The sequence below is a fragment of the Vicugna pacos genome, chromosome 14, assembly GCF_048564905.1.
Source record: "Vicugna pacos chromosome 14, VicPac4, whole genome shotgun sequence".
Taxonomy (NCBI): domain Eukaryota; kingdom Metazoa; phylum Chordata; class Mammalia; order Artiodactyla; family Camelidae; genus Vicugna; species Vicugna pacos.
The window spans coordinates 71,439,546-71,450,681 of NC_133000.1; positions in this window are offsets into that span (position 1 = coordinate 71,439,546).

Below are 11,136 nucleotides of genomic sequence, written 5' to 3' on the forward strand. Positions count from 1 at the left end.
TCACCTTTCTACCTGATCTTGAATGCAAACAAATGGAATTAAAAGTTTTCTTTTCTTCCCCAAGATAATAGCTTTGAGAACAGGGTGACAAAACTGCGGATCCAGAAAGAGTGAGGACGGCCACGTGAAACCCCTTCCCAGAGAACTTGCTCGCACGCCACGGAAGGGGAGCTCCCGCGGCCTCCGCACCAGGCAGCCGGCTGGCGGCCGCGTCGCAGCCAGCCTGAGTCACAGGCAGGCGGCTCAGGCCGCTGCGAGCTGAGCCCGCAGGGCTGGGCTCCTCCGCAGCTGCTCACCGCCCCTAGGTGTGGATATTTACTCCCGGGGTTGAGCGTATTTTCCGCCACACCTGGATGCCTCCAGGTCACCAGGGGAGAACTTTCAGTGGAGGGGAAATGACAGGCCCCTGACGGGAACGCGAGCGTGGAGGAGGGTTACTCACGCTCCTCGCTTGGGAGCAGCTTTGCTTCCCGCTGGAACCGTGTGCGAGTAGGATGAGGCAGACGTGCTAAGAGGCTCTCCGACGCTTCCTGCTGTGTTCGGTTAGCCTTTGAAGGATGCCGGAAAGGGGCTCCGTTCCGATACCAGAGCGACTCCAGGATTTAGGAGGCCAAGCCCGGGGCTGCCGCCCCCTAACCAAAGTGGGTGAGCGCGTGACTGAGCCGCACGTGGAGGTACCACTTTAAATATTTCATGTCGCCATGGCCCAAGCTGGACACACTGCCCTTCGGGGGGAGGCTTCAAAAGTCAAGGAACTTCAGTAAGTAGCCCGGAGGGGAGCGAGGAGAAAGAGGTCCCCCAGCCTCTGTGCATTTGCAGAGCCAGCGGTCTCGCCCTCCAGGGGCTGCTCTGCCCACTGGCCGGACGTCCTTGGTCCAGGCCAAGCAGATGAAAGCAGGAAGCAAGCGAGCCAGGAGCTGAATGTTTTCAAAAAATAGACCGGACGGGAAGGAGCAGAGGTTTGCTTTGAGAGCAGCAAACACAGCCTTGGCTGCCTGCCAGGGAGGAGCTGACGTCTCCAGCAGATCCTGGAAAGCTCAGGGCTGCGGGGCCTCTCTGGGGCTGTGAATGGGTGGCAGGAGGGCTTCCGGGGTGGGGGTGGCGGTTCATCCCTTCTCCCTTCCTCTGCGGGGAGGCCCAGGGCCAAGAGGAAGAGCCCAGCCTGGGTCTGGTGTACGGGATCAACTCCCTGGGGCTCAGCTCCCTGAAGGGTGGAGGATGGAGAATAGCCAGGCAGCATCCCACGAGGTCCCCTAGCAGGTGCTCCTGGCCAGACGGGACCTTGCTCACAAGAAGGTTCTGTTACCAGGCAGTTGACAGCTTTGGGGTCCTTAGGGAGGGCCTGGCTGGATCTTAGCCCGAGGCTTCCCCGCCTCCCTTACAAGGAGTCTCAGAGGGGCCTGAACACACCCCCAAGAATAAAACCCTTCGCAAAGACAGACCCTTCCCTGGGCTCTGCCCCTGATGCCCTTCACAATTAACTGGCCTCTCTTGCCTTTTTAGGGGAGCGTGTCCCTGCCCACTCAGCACAACACAGTTATCAACCCAATCTTTCATCTTGCAAAGTGGCTGTGGGCGTGACAATTGCTGGGCATCCTCTGGTACCACTGGATGGGGGAGTGAGGTGTCATGGGCAAACACAGTGAGAGACAGCAGCTTTATTAAAACTTTATCCTCAGTCATTTTAACAGGGGTGCCCTCTGCGTGCCCATAAATGTTCATACCCTGTGAGAATGGGGCCGGGACGTCGGTGCGTTTTGCTCTTTTTGAAGAGCAGGGACATTCAGAGCAGACGTCACTGATGGTGATAATAATGAGATAACGACAATTGTACCAGTGGAGGAAGAAAACACACAGCCTGGTAATTCTGTGATTACACTGACTCATGGAGTGAACTACCTGAAACGCGGGGCGAGGACACCTCACCATCAAGACCTCGTTAGCTGGAGGCCCAGCTCATCTTGCCTGAGGGTTTCATCGGAAGTCCGCGCCTGGGGAGCCAGTGAGGACGATGAGGAGCTCAGAGACCAGCCGGGTCACGGCGGGGCACTGGGCCAGAGACCGAGCTTGTCAGCACCTGCTCACGGGCAGGGACCATGCTCCTGGGCCCTGAGGACCTCGGGCCTCCACAGCACATCCCAGGAAGAGGGTCACTGCGTGGTCAGCTGGAGTTTCCCCAAGCAGCTCTGCTTGGGTCACTAAGGAAATGCATCACTTGGTTGAAACAGCAAATCTAAGGCAACTTCCCAAGAAACCTGGGCCTGATCACCTCACTCACAGCCTTTCTGGTGCTCCTGGCCGTCCTGCCCACCCTCTGCTAGGAGACACACCAGCCACCATGGCGTCCAGCCCACCTGTGTCCTGCCCCTTCGCATGGAACATACCTGCATCCCAAATGAATGGCCCTTCAAAGCCAAGGGAAGTTCCTGTTTGTTGGCTTAACTCTGTCTTTCCTCCTACCCCATCCATCCTCTGTATGAGGCAGTAAAGCCAGGCTCTGAAGGGTCACACTGAACTGGCAAAGCTTCAATAGACGACTTGCATAACTGATTCTCACTTAGAGATGAGGGTTCAAAGTGAACCGTAAAACGTGGAACAGTAGATCAGAAAACAGTCTTTGGCCTCCTTCTTGTTTATCTAATTTGCCAAGTATGTTCCTGACCCAGGGCCTTTGCGCATGCTGGTCCCTAAGCCTTCAGTGCTCTTCCTCTGAATGTCCACACAGAGGGCCACAAGATAAATATCAGATGCAATGCATGTATACAGTGTAACCATTAAAGCAGCCAACTCAGGCTGGAACAGTTACAGTGACACATGAGACAAATATTCAACAAACTCAGTCAAAATACTCAACAGGTTGTTGCTGTGGACCTACTATGTATCAGAGGTTGTGTTTGCTCTACCAAAACCTAGTGGGAAAGGGCAGGGATGTGGTCTAAGTGCAGTGAAGTCTGATTCCTTGTTTCTTGGCTGTGTGAACTTGAGCAAGTGACCTCGAGCAAGTGACCTCTGCGAGCCTCAGCACCCGGGGCACCATGGAGCCCAGGGGGACCTGTGGACGTAAATGAGGACGGAGGTGAGGGCCTTAGCACAGCGGCACCACAGTTACAGGAACAGCGCCTTGGTGGCTCCTGTCTCTACAGCCTGATCCTGTCCATCAAGGACCTCCCTCCTGGGAGGAACATCCACAAACAGGTAATACATGAAACTCGGGAGATGCTGTAACAGAGAAGTGAGCGGGCTGCTCCGGAACCCAGAGGAGTGGGTAACTAGCCGTGCGGAGGTGAGTTGAAAACAGGCTGTGCTGGCATGAAGACTCTTCCCCAGTAGTTCTGGACTCCGGACTCCTCCTTCTGGCCCCTGGACCTGTGGCTTCCCAAGAGTTCCCTCTGAAGATGCAGCCACGGGATAAGCTTCGGTCAGTGGAAGTGAGCAGAAGCAACAGTCTCACTCCTGAGTGTCAATTTTAAGAATCAGGGGACAACTGGCCTTGTTTCCTACTAACTGTGTGGTGACTTGGGAGCTAACAATGGTCCCTCCACCAGCCCAGTCCTCTGGTGACCACGGCAATCCAGGCCCCGCTCCTGCGTGCCCACTCACTTTGGAGAATGATGCTTCTGAGGTCTGGTGGCTTCTTGTCATTGTAGCATTACCTAGTCTCTCCCAACTGATCTGATAAATAGTGACAATGTCTGTCTTAAAGACTGAGTGCAGGTGCCCAGGGCAAAGGGAACTTTCTATGCAGAGGCGGAGTCCTAAAAGGATTAACATCTGGTGACGGGTTCAGGGCTCCTGTCACCCACACTGGGAACCCCGGGCAGAAGGCAGAGGCTGACTCTAGTTCAGGTGGGCACAGAGCACCTCTAGCCTGCATAAGGCACCTTTGACAAGGCCAGTTCCCCCAAGGCAATTCAAACTCAGAAGCCATTCAGCAGACTCTCCAGATTCAATAAATTAAGAGTTTAAAAATGGATTAGTAAACGAAAATTAGAAAAAGATGAAAGGGGGGATGCAGTAGTGGAGGCAATGAGTTGAGGACCGAGACAGCACTGACTGGTACAGCATCCATAGGCACATTAGAGGTGAAGGACCAGGGCAGGTATGGCTGGGACCTGAATTACTGACACAGAGAAAACTTTCATCATAGAGAATACAGAACAGATGAAAGAAGACAAAGATATTAAAACATTTAAAAAGAAGCCAAATCATCTACAAAATAGAAACAGACTCACAGACACAGTAAACAATCCGGGGAGAGGGGGTGGGAAGGGATAAATTTGGGAGTTTCAGATTTGCAAATGTTAACCACTATATGTAAAAATAGATATAAAACAAATTTCTTCTGTGTAGTACAGGAAACTATATTCAATATCTTGTAATAACCTTTAATGAAAAAGAAAATGGTAATAAATATATGTAAATATATACCTGACTGGGACATTATGCTGTATACCAGAAATTGACACACTGTAACTGACTATACTTCAATGAAAAAAATTTAAAAATAAAACTAAATACAAATAAAAACAAGCTAAAGATACAGACATGAAGATGTGTCAAAGCCCACTGAAATAACTGTTTACCCCTAAAGGCAAGAACTCAATGAATGTTTTTCTGAAAGTATTTAAAAGTAAAATACAAGAACACTGTCATGACATAAAGAAAAAACTAGTCTCCCAAGGAAAAAAAAATACGAGCAAAAATAAACAAACGGGACCCAATTTTACTGAAAAGCTTTTGCATAGCAAAGGAAATCATAAACAAGATGAAAAAACCTACGGAATGGGAGAAAATATTCTCAAATGATGCAACTGACAAGGGCTTAATTTCCAAAACATACAAACAGCTTAATATTAAAAAAAGAAAAAGAAAATCAACCCAATTTAAAAATGGGAAGAAGACCTAAACAGACATTTCTCCAATGACGACATCCAGATGGCCAACAGGCACAGGAAAGGATGCTCAGTATCACTAATCATTAGAGAAATGCAGATCAAAACCACAGTGAAGTTTCCCCTCGCAGCAGTCAGCATGGCCCTCATCAAAAAGTCCACAAACGATAAATTCTGGAGAGGGTGTGGAGAAAAAGGAGCCCTTCCACACTGCTGGTGGGAATGTAAATTGGTGCAGCCGCTGTGGAGAACTGTACGGAGGGTCCTTAAAAAACTAAAAACAGACTTACCATATCCAGCAAGTCCACCCGTAGGCACACATATGAAAAAGACAAAAACTGTAATTCAAAAAGATACATGCTTCCCAAAGTTCATAGCAGCACTATTTATAATAGCCAAGACATGGAAGCAACCTGAATGTCCACCAACAGACAGTTACATAAAGAAAATTTGTCACACACACACACACACACACACACTAGAATACTACTCAGCCACGAGAAAGAGTGAAATAATGCCATTTGCAGCAACATGGATGGACCTAGAGATTGTCATACTAAGTGAAGTAAATCAGACAGAGAATGACAAATATCATATGGTATCACTTATATGTGATTTACAAATGAACTTATTTACAAAACAGACTCACAGAGATAAAAAACAGACTTACGGTTACCAAAGGGAAAAGGAGTGGGGAGCAATAAATTAGGAGGTTGGGATTAACGGAAACACACTAAAAAAGGAAAGAAAACTCTGTACCTGCAAACGCAATGCGTTCACAGAATCGCTGAAATTATTTGAAATAAAATGCCCAGCACTGAGGCATGTCCTGGTTAAGCTCCTGACCTTCAAGAATCAAGGCAGAACTTTTCAGAAGTGTAAACAGAGCAGAGAAAACACTGTAAGAGCGAGAAATCAAGTTGGGTGGGATCTCTATACCCCGAATCCCAGTAGGCAGTGGGGAGATGTCTACATAATGTTCTTGAGAAAAAGACCATATGACCAAGAACATTCCACCCAACCAACCCGTGGCTCATCTATAAAAGCCACAGGAAAATATTCTCAGATATGAGAGGACTCAGGCAACAAAGCAAACATAACATTTCTTGAAAAGCATTTTGAGTTTTCTGCTTGTTTTTAGGAACAAAATTGAGACCATTTTCAGAAGGGTCAGAAAGTAAGCCTGTTCAAAACCAGTGTCAGGAAATAAATCAACTTAAATAGATGTTGGGTAGTTGAAAATCATGTGAATTATATTACAGACGAGATTTTTTTTTAACCTGGGCAGTGCCAAATGAATCATGTAACTCACAAAATACAAGGAGGGGTAAGAGGAGAGGGCAGGAGAGGAGGGTGGGGAGGGCATGAGGGAACAACCGGTAACGTTTAAATGCATATTTTCAAAGGTGCTTCCAACCTCTAATGTTTTGCGTTAACTTCTCCCAAGGGATCTTTTAGAAAATGGGGTCTTTGGGTACACAGGTATTTGTTTCCAGTTCAGCCACTCTTTCCAGGTTCATTCTGTTTTCTTCTGTCCCCCGGCGGGGTACAAGTCACATAACTTGGTAAGGTTTCCGGTGGAACTCAGGGGGAGAACCATGAAGACGAGCCAGAAGGAGGAGGCAGAAGCCAGGTCATAAAATGCTCTGTGTCCACGAGGCTAAGGAGGTTGGCTTCCCCTGTGAGATAATGGTTTCATCGAGATACACAATCATGCGTGCATTTTTATAAAGGTCACCCTGTCACTTCAGCTGCACCACGTTTTACCATCCCCTGAAGGGACGTGAATTAGAGATGCTCTCTCGGCATCATTTTATAGCTAACGGTCCAGATTGATCTAACAGCCTTCTCTTCCATTCAAATTTTTAGCTCTTTCCTCCAAATTCCTAAACATGACTCTGGTACATAGTTTTACCATGAAGTAAAGTAGGTCAAAGTTGCCATGTCACTGCAAATGGCAATATTACATTCCTTTTTGTGACTGAGTAGTATTCCATCGTATAGATATACCACAGCTTCTTTATCTGGTCCTCTGTCAGTGGACATTTAGGTGCTTCCATGTCTTGGCTGCCAAAACCCAATGCTAAGGAGTGTCCTCACCCCCAGAGAAGCTGGGACAGGAAACAGGACCAGGACGCGCCGGCCAGGCTTCCAGGCCATGCCCTGAGCGCACGCAAGTGCTGCTGGCCTGGCACCACGGACAGCGGCACCCCCGCCCCTGGGACAACGGGGGGGAAGGGCCAGCTGAACTTGTGTGGTAGACCTGCCCCTCTTCCATCCTTTCAAAGAAAGACAGTTAACAAAGTCCTATTTTTTAAGGCCTCCAAGGAATGTAATCTAAAATTCTTTTGATGTTAATACTGGTATTTAAATTCTCATTTTCATCAAACTATTCCTTGTGGAAACAAATATGAATTCTCAGTGTCTTCTGTCCCTTGAAGGTCAGTTTACAAATCTTTTATCATAGCCTCTAATACAACGGATGCGATAAATCACCAGTTTTCCTCTTTCCAACCTAAATGGTCCTTGCTCTTCAACGCACCTTCAGAGGGCCAGCTTTCCGCCTGTGTATCTTGACCTTTCATCAAGCAGCTACCAATGCCTCGTCGAATCAGTAACAAAAACTAACATACGTGAAGAACAGAGTGACAGACTTATGCCCAGGGCCTCGAAAGTAATCATTCCGTAACTACAGGCCAGCATCGTGGTCACGGTTTTGATCACACTAAAGTAATCACTTTATTCCACTTGTACTTTGCTAGAAATCCGTTTTTCAAAATGACTGGAGACTGGGAGCAGGTGCGCCCGAACGGGAATAACGCATTTGAGGTATACACGCATAGGAAAGGGGTTTTGATCACCGTTCCTTCTTTGCTGCTGCTGAAGGCACCGGTAGCTGCCTCCCGCTTCCCAGCGCTCTGTTCCCGACACACCGCTCCCTTCAGTGCCTCGCAGCCTGGTGCTTCACGGGCTGCTGGCGCTTCCCTGCCCGAGGGTGAATGTCTTACAGTGTCAGCCAGCCACAGCGCAGCTCTGCTCTTGGGAACCAGTGTCAACATCCGGCCAGAGCCTGGTCTGGGGCACTGGGGAGGGAGGCAGAGCCGGCGGAGGCGGCTGGTTCTGGGCCTGTCTGTGTCTCTCTAACGGGGCACCCGAGGAAGGGAGACTGTCTCTGTGGGGCATCATCACGGGAGGATGTGCTGTTGGGAGCCGCTACAACCGTCTTATCAATACGGGGCGGATAAGTCTGCGAGGTAGAAGCTAAGATCCCTAGGTTGGCTGAGTAGGAAAATGAAAAGACCCTGGGCCCCTGACGATGCCACGTAGCTGCCTGATTAATCCAGCCGTGAACTCGTTACGTGAGATAGCACATCCCTTTCCTGTTCAGTGGTCCTCAGAGTATGGTCCCACACCAGCAGAGTCAGCATCACCTGGGAAATTATTAGGAAAGAAAATTCTCGGGCTTCTCCCCAGAGGTGCTGAAAAGCAGATCTGGGAGTCAGCGCCGGGATCCAGTCTAACGAGCCTGCCACGTGATGCTGATAGGCCCCGGCGTCCCAGACGCCTGGGACCAGCCGTCCAGCTGCACTCTCTCTGACGTGTGCTAAGCACATCCTAAGTAACACAGCGCTTGTACATCTGACGTGCCTTCTGTGGAACTCTATCCATCAATTAGGTGTTTTTGTTTTACTTTGGAGTCATCTGGGAACTCAGGGTTGTGGATGGGAAGGTCTGAAAAGGGCCTGGGCCACCCAGGGAGGCTGGCCAAGAGCTGAGGTACATTTCTTGAAGTGTAACAAGTTCTGGTCAAAACCTAAGAGCTTTTAGAGTTGAAAAGGGTGAAAGGAGGGGATTCTGAAATACAGAAAAGGAAATGCCGAAACCACGGCTCAGAGGGTAGGGTTTCCTCCCACGTGGTGGCAGAAGCCGTGAGCACCTCGAGGACTCTGGAGGACGCGGGAAGTAGCCCGAGAGGAACCAGACATGAAAGCAGCGTGAGTATCAACGCGCGCCCGAGCACGGAAGCGAGGAGGTGCCGGCAGAAAACAGGGAGCTACCAACGGCGAGGCAGGGTCCTTTGGGGTCGTGGAGCAGGAACAGAGACCAAGCTGGAAGAGGCAAAACGCACCGGGAGCGCGTTCAAACTGCCAGTCATCGCGTGAGACTCTGCAGGGCCATCATCAGAGGTGAGCGCCGAGACAGGGATCGTCAGCGTCCTGCTGGCTTAGTTGCACCAGCCAAAGGAACGTGGAAGCACTGCCCTCCTGGGAGGGGACGGAGAGCAGCACTGCACGTTTCCAAAGAAGCCGTTCCGCCCTTTGTCTTCCAGCGGCGGCACTGAAGGGCGGTACGACACAGAGGTCAATGCTGGTGGAGCCGTCGGCTGGGAGTTAAGACGCCCAGAGGAGTGGCCGGCCTGCCCAGGTCAGCCTGCAGACTTGCGAAGTGACGTTCAGCCTGGCACCCGGGACCAGGTATGAGCCTGCAGGTCCGCTCACAGATGCCGGAGACGGTGCCGAGACAGCCCCAGGACCCAGTGTGCATCTTCCAGTATGGCTCCTAACGGGTCAGAACCCAACCCCCCCCAAACCAACGCAGTGAGCCTTTCAGCCTTCCTCTCGGTGTATCTGAAGCTGACATTCTCCTCCAAGTCTATACGCTGGTTTCCAGTGAGTGTTTCCAGCACCTACAGAGCTTTGAAACAACTCTTCACTTCTTTATTTACAGTCGGCTTTTCTGAGCAAACACGTTCGCGGGTTCCTGCCTCACACGGCTCCCCTGGCCAGCCCTTCATCAGTAGTTAACGGATCTCAGGGACACTGAACCTTGCAGATCATACCTCCTTCTCAGCGCCTAACGGGAGGACGGTCCGTCTGGGCACTGACAGCCACATGCCACCTACGAGGTCCCAAATGCCACACAGTGCTTGCCAGTCTTGTGATTTAAAAGCCATCATTTAAAAATCATCTCCCATATTGCTGGGTTTATTTGTTCAAAAGAGATGACACCCGTGTCATTGCATGGCCATAATGTGAGGGTAAGGTGGATGGAGAGAAAAATTATTTCTAACAGGAGGTAAAACTGTCCTTGATAAATCAAGACACAATTGTCGTTTTTCTGCCTCCTGAGTGGTACCTCCTGGCTCTGAGGACCTGATGTCTGCATGGCCCGGTCCTCTGCATCCTGGAGGCAGCAGGCGGCGCCCAGGCGCCCAGGTGCTGGGGCTGTGCTGCCGCGGCCGCTGCCCGGCTCTGCGCGCCCGAGCCACGCGCCCCTCACAAGTCCTGGCACCCCCTGTGCCTCCGTCTCCTCACCTGTAGGTCGGGCTGGCGACTCCCACCACCGGAGGCTGCTAGGAGGGAGGGAGGAATTAAGACCTGCCCAGGTCTGGAACGCTCCGTACAGCCCCAGCACGCTCACAGCACTCCAGTATCTGGGAAGTGAATGACATGGTTCTGGCTTTGTTTTCTGAACACAGCCCCTTCTGGCAAATTTTGTGATTCGGGGGGTATTTTCTAGTTTCAGAACAAAACCTTTAAGAGGGGACCAAGCGTCTTTAAGGAGCCAAATATTTACCTCTTTACTCCAAAGCACTGAAAGGGTTGGCTTGACGTCAAATTCATCATCCACACAGGAAAAAGCAGCCCCCAGGCCTCCTTCGCTTCATAAATAATGTACTTTATTGTACTGCAATATGGCTATTAAGGGGAGCATCCGTGATGGGAACAGACTACGCACGACACGCTACCGCAGTCCCGCCGAGTCCCGCCTCCCGCGGCGCCACGGCGGCCCGTGTGTACCGTGAGGGCGCGGGAAGACAGAGCGAGAGTCTGCTGTCATGTCACAATAGCAAGAAATATATTTAACATCTTGATATCCAGAAACAATACGTACCCCAAAAGAAAACACTGTTTAATAACTATTAAAGTTTATATAGCAAAAAATATTTTAAATTTAAGGTAAGTCAGGCAAAATGTACAAAGACCCAATATACATCGTGAAGTTTTAACAAACATAACATTTATACATTTTGGTTCCATTCTGTAAACTAAATTAAAAATGTAAATATTGCATATGCCTTTTTTGAAATGTACAGGATAGAAGGAAATTTAGTATAGTGTCAACTTCTTACTTCGCTTGTTTTAAGTTGCAGGAGGAACGCGAACCACTGGGGTGGCAGCTCAGCTACACTGAGGACAGGGAAGCTACTTAACTACAAGGCAGAGGCTGCGCTCAGCTCAGT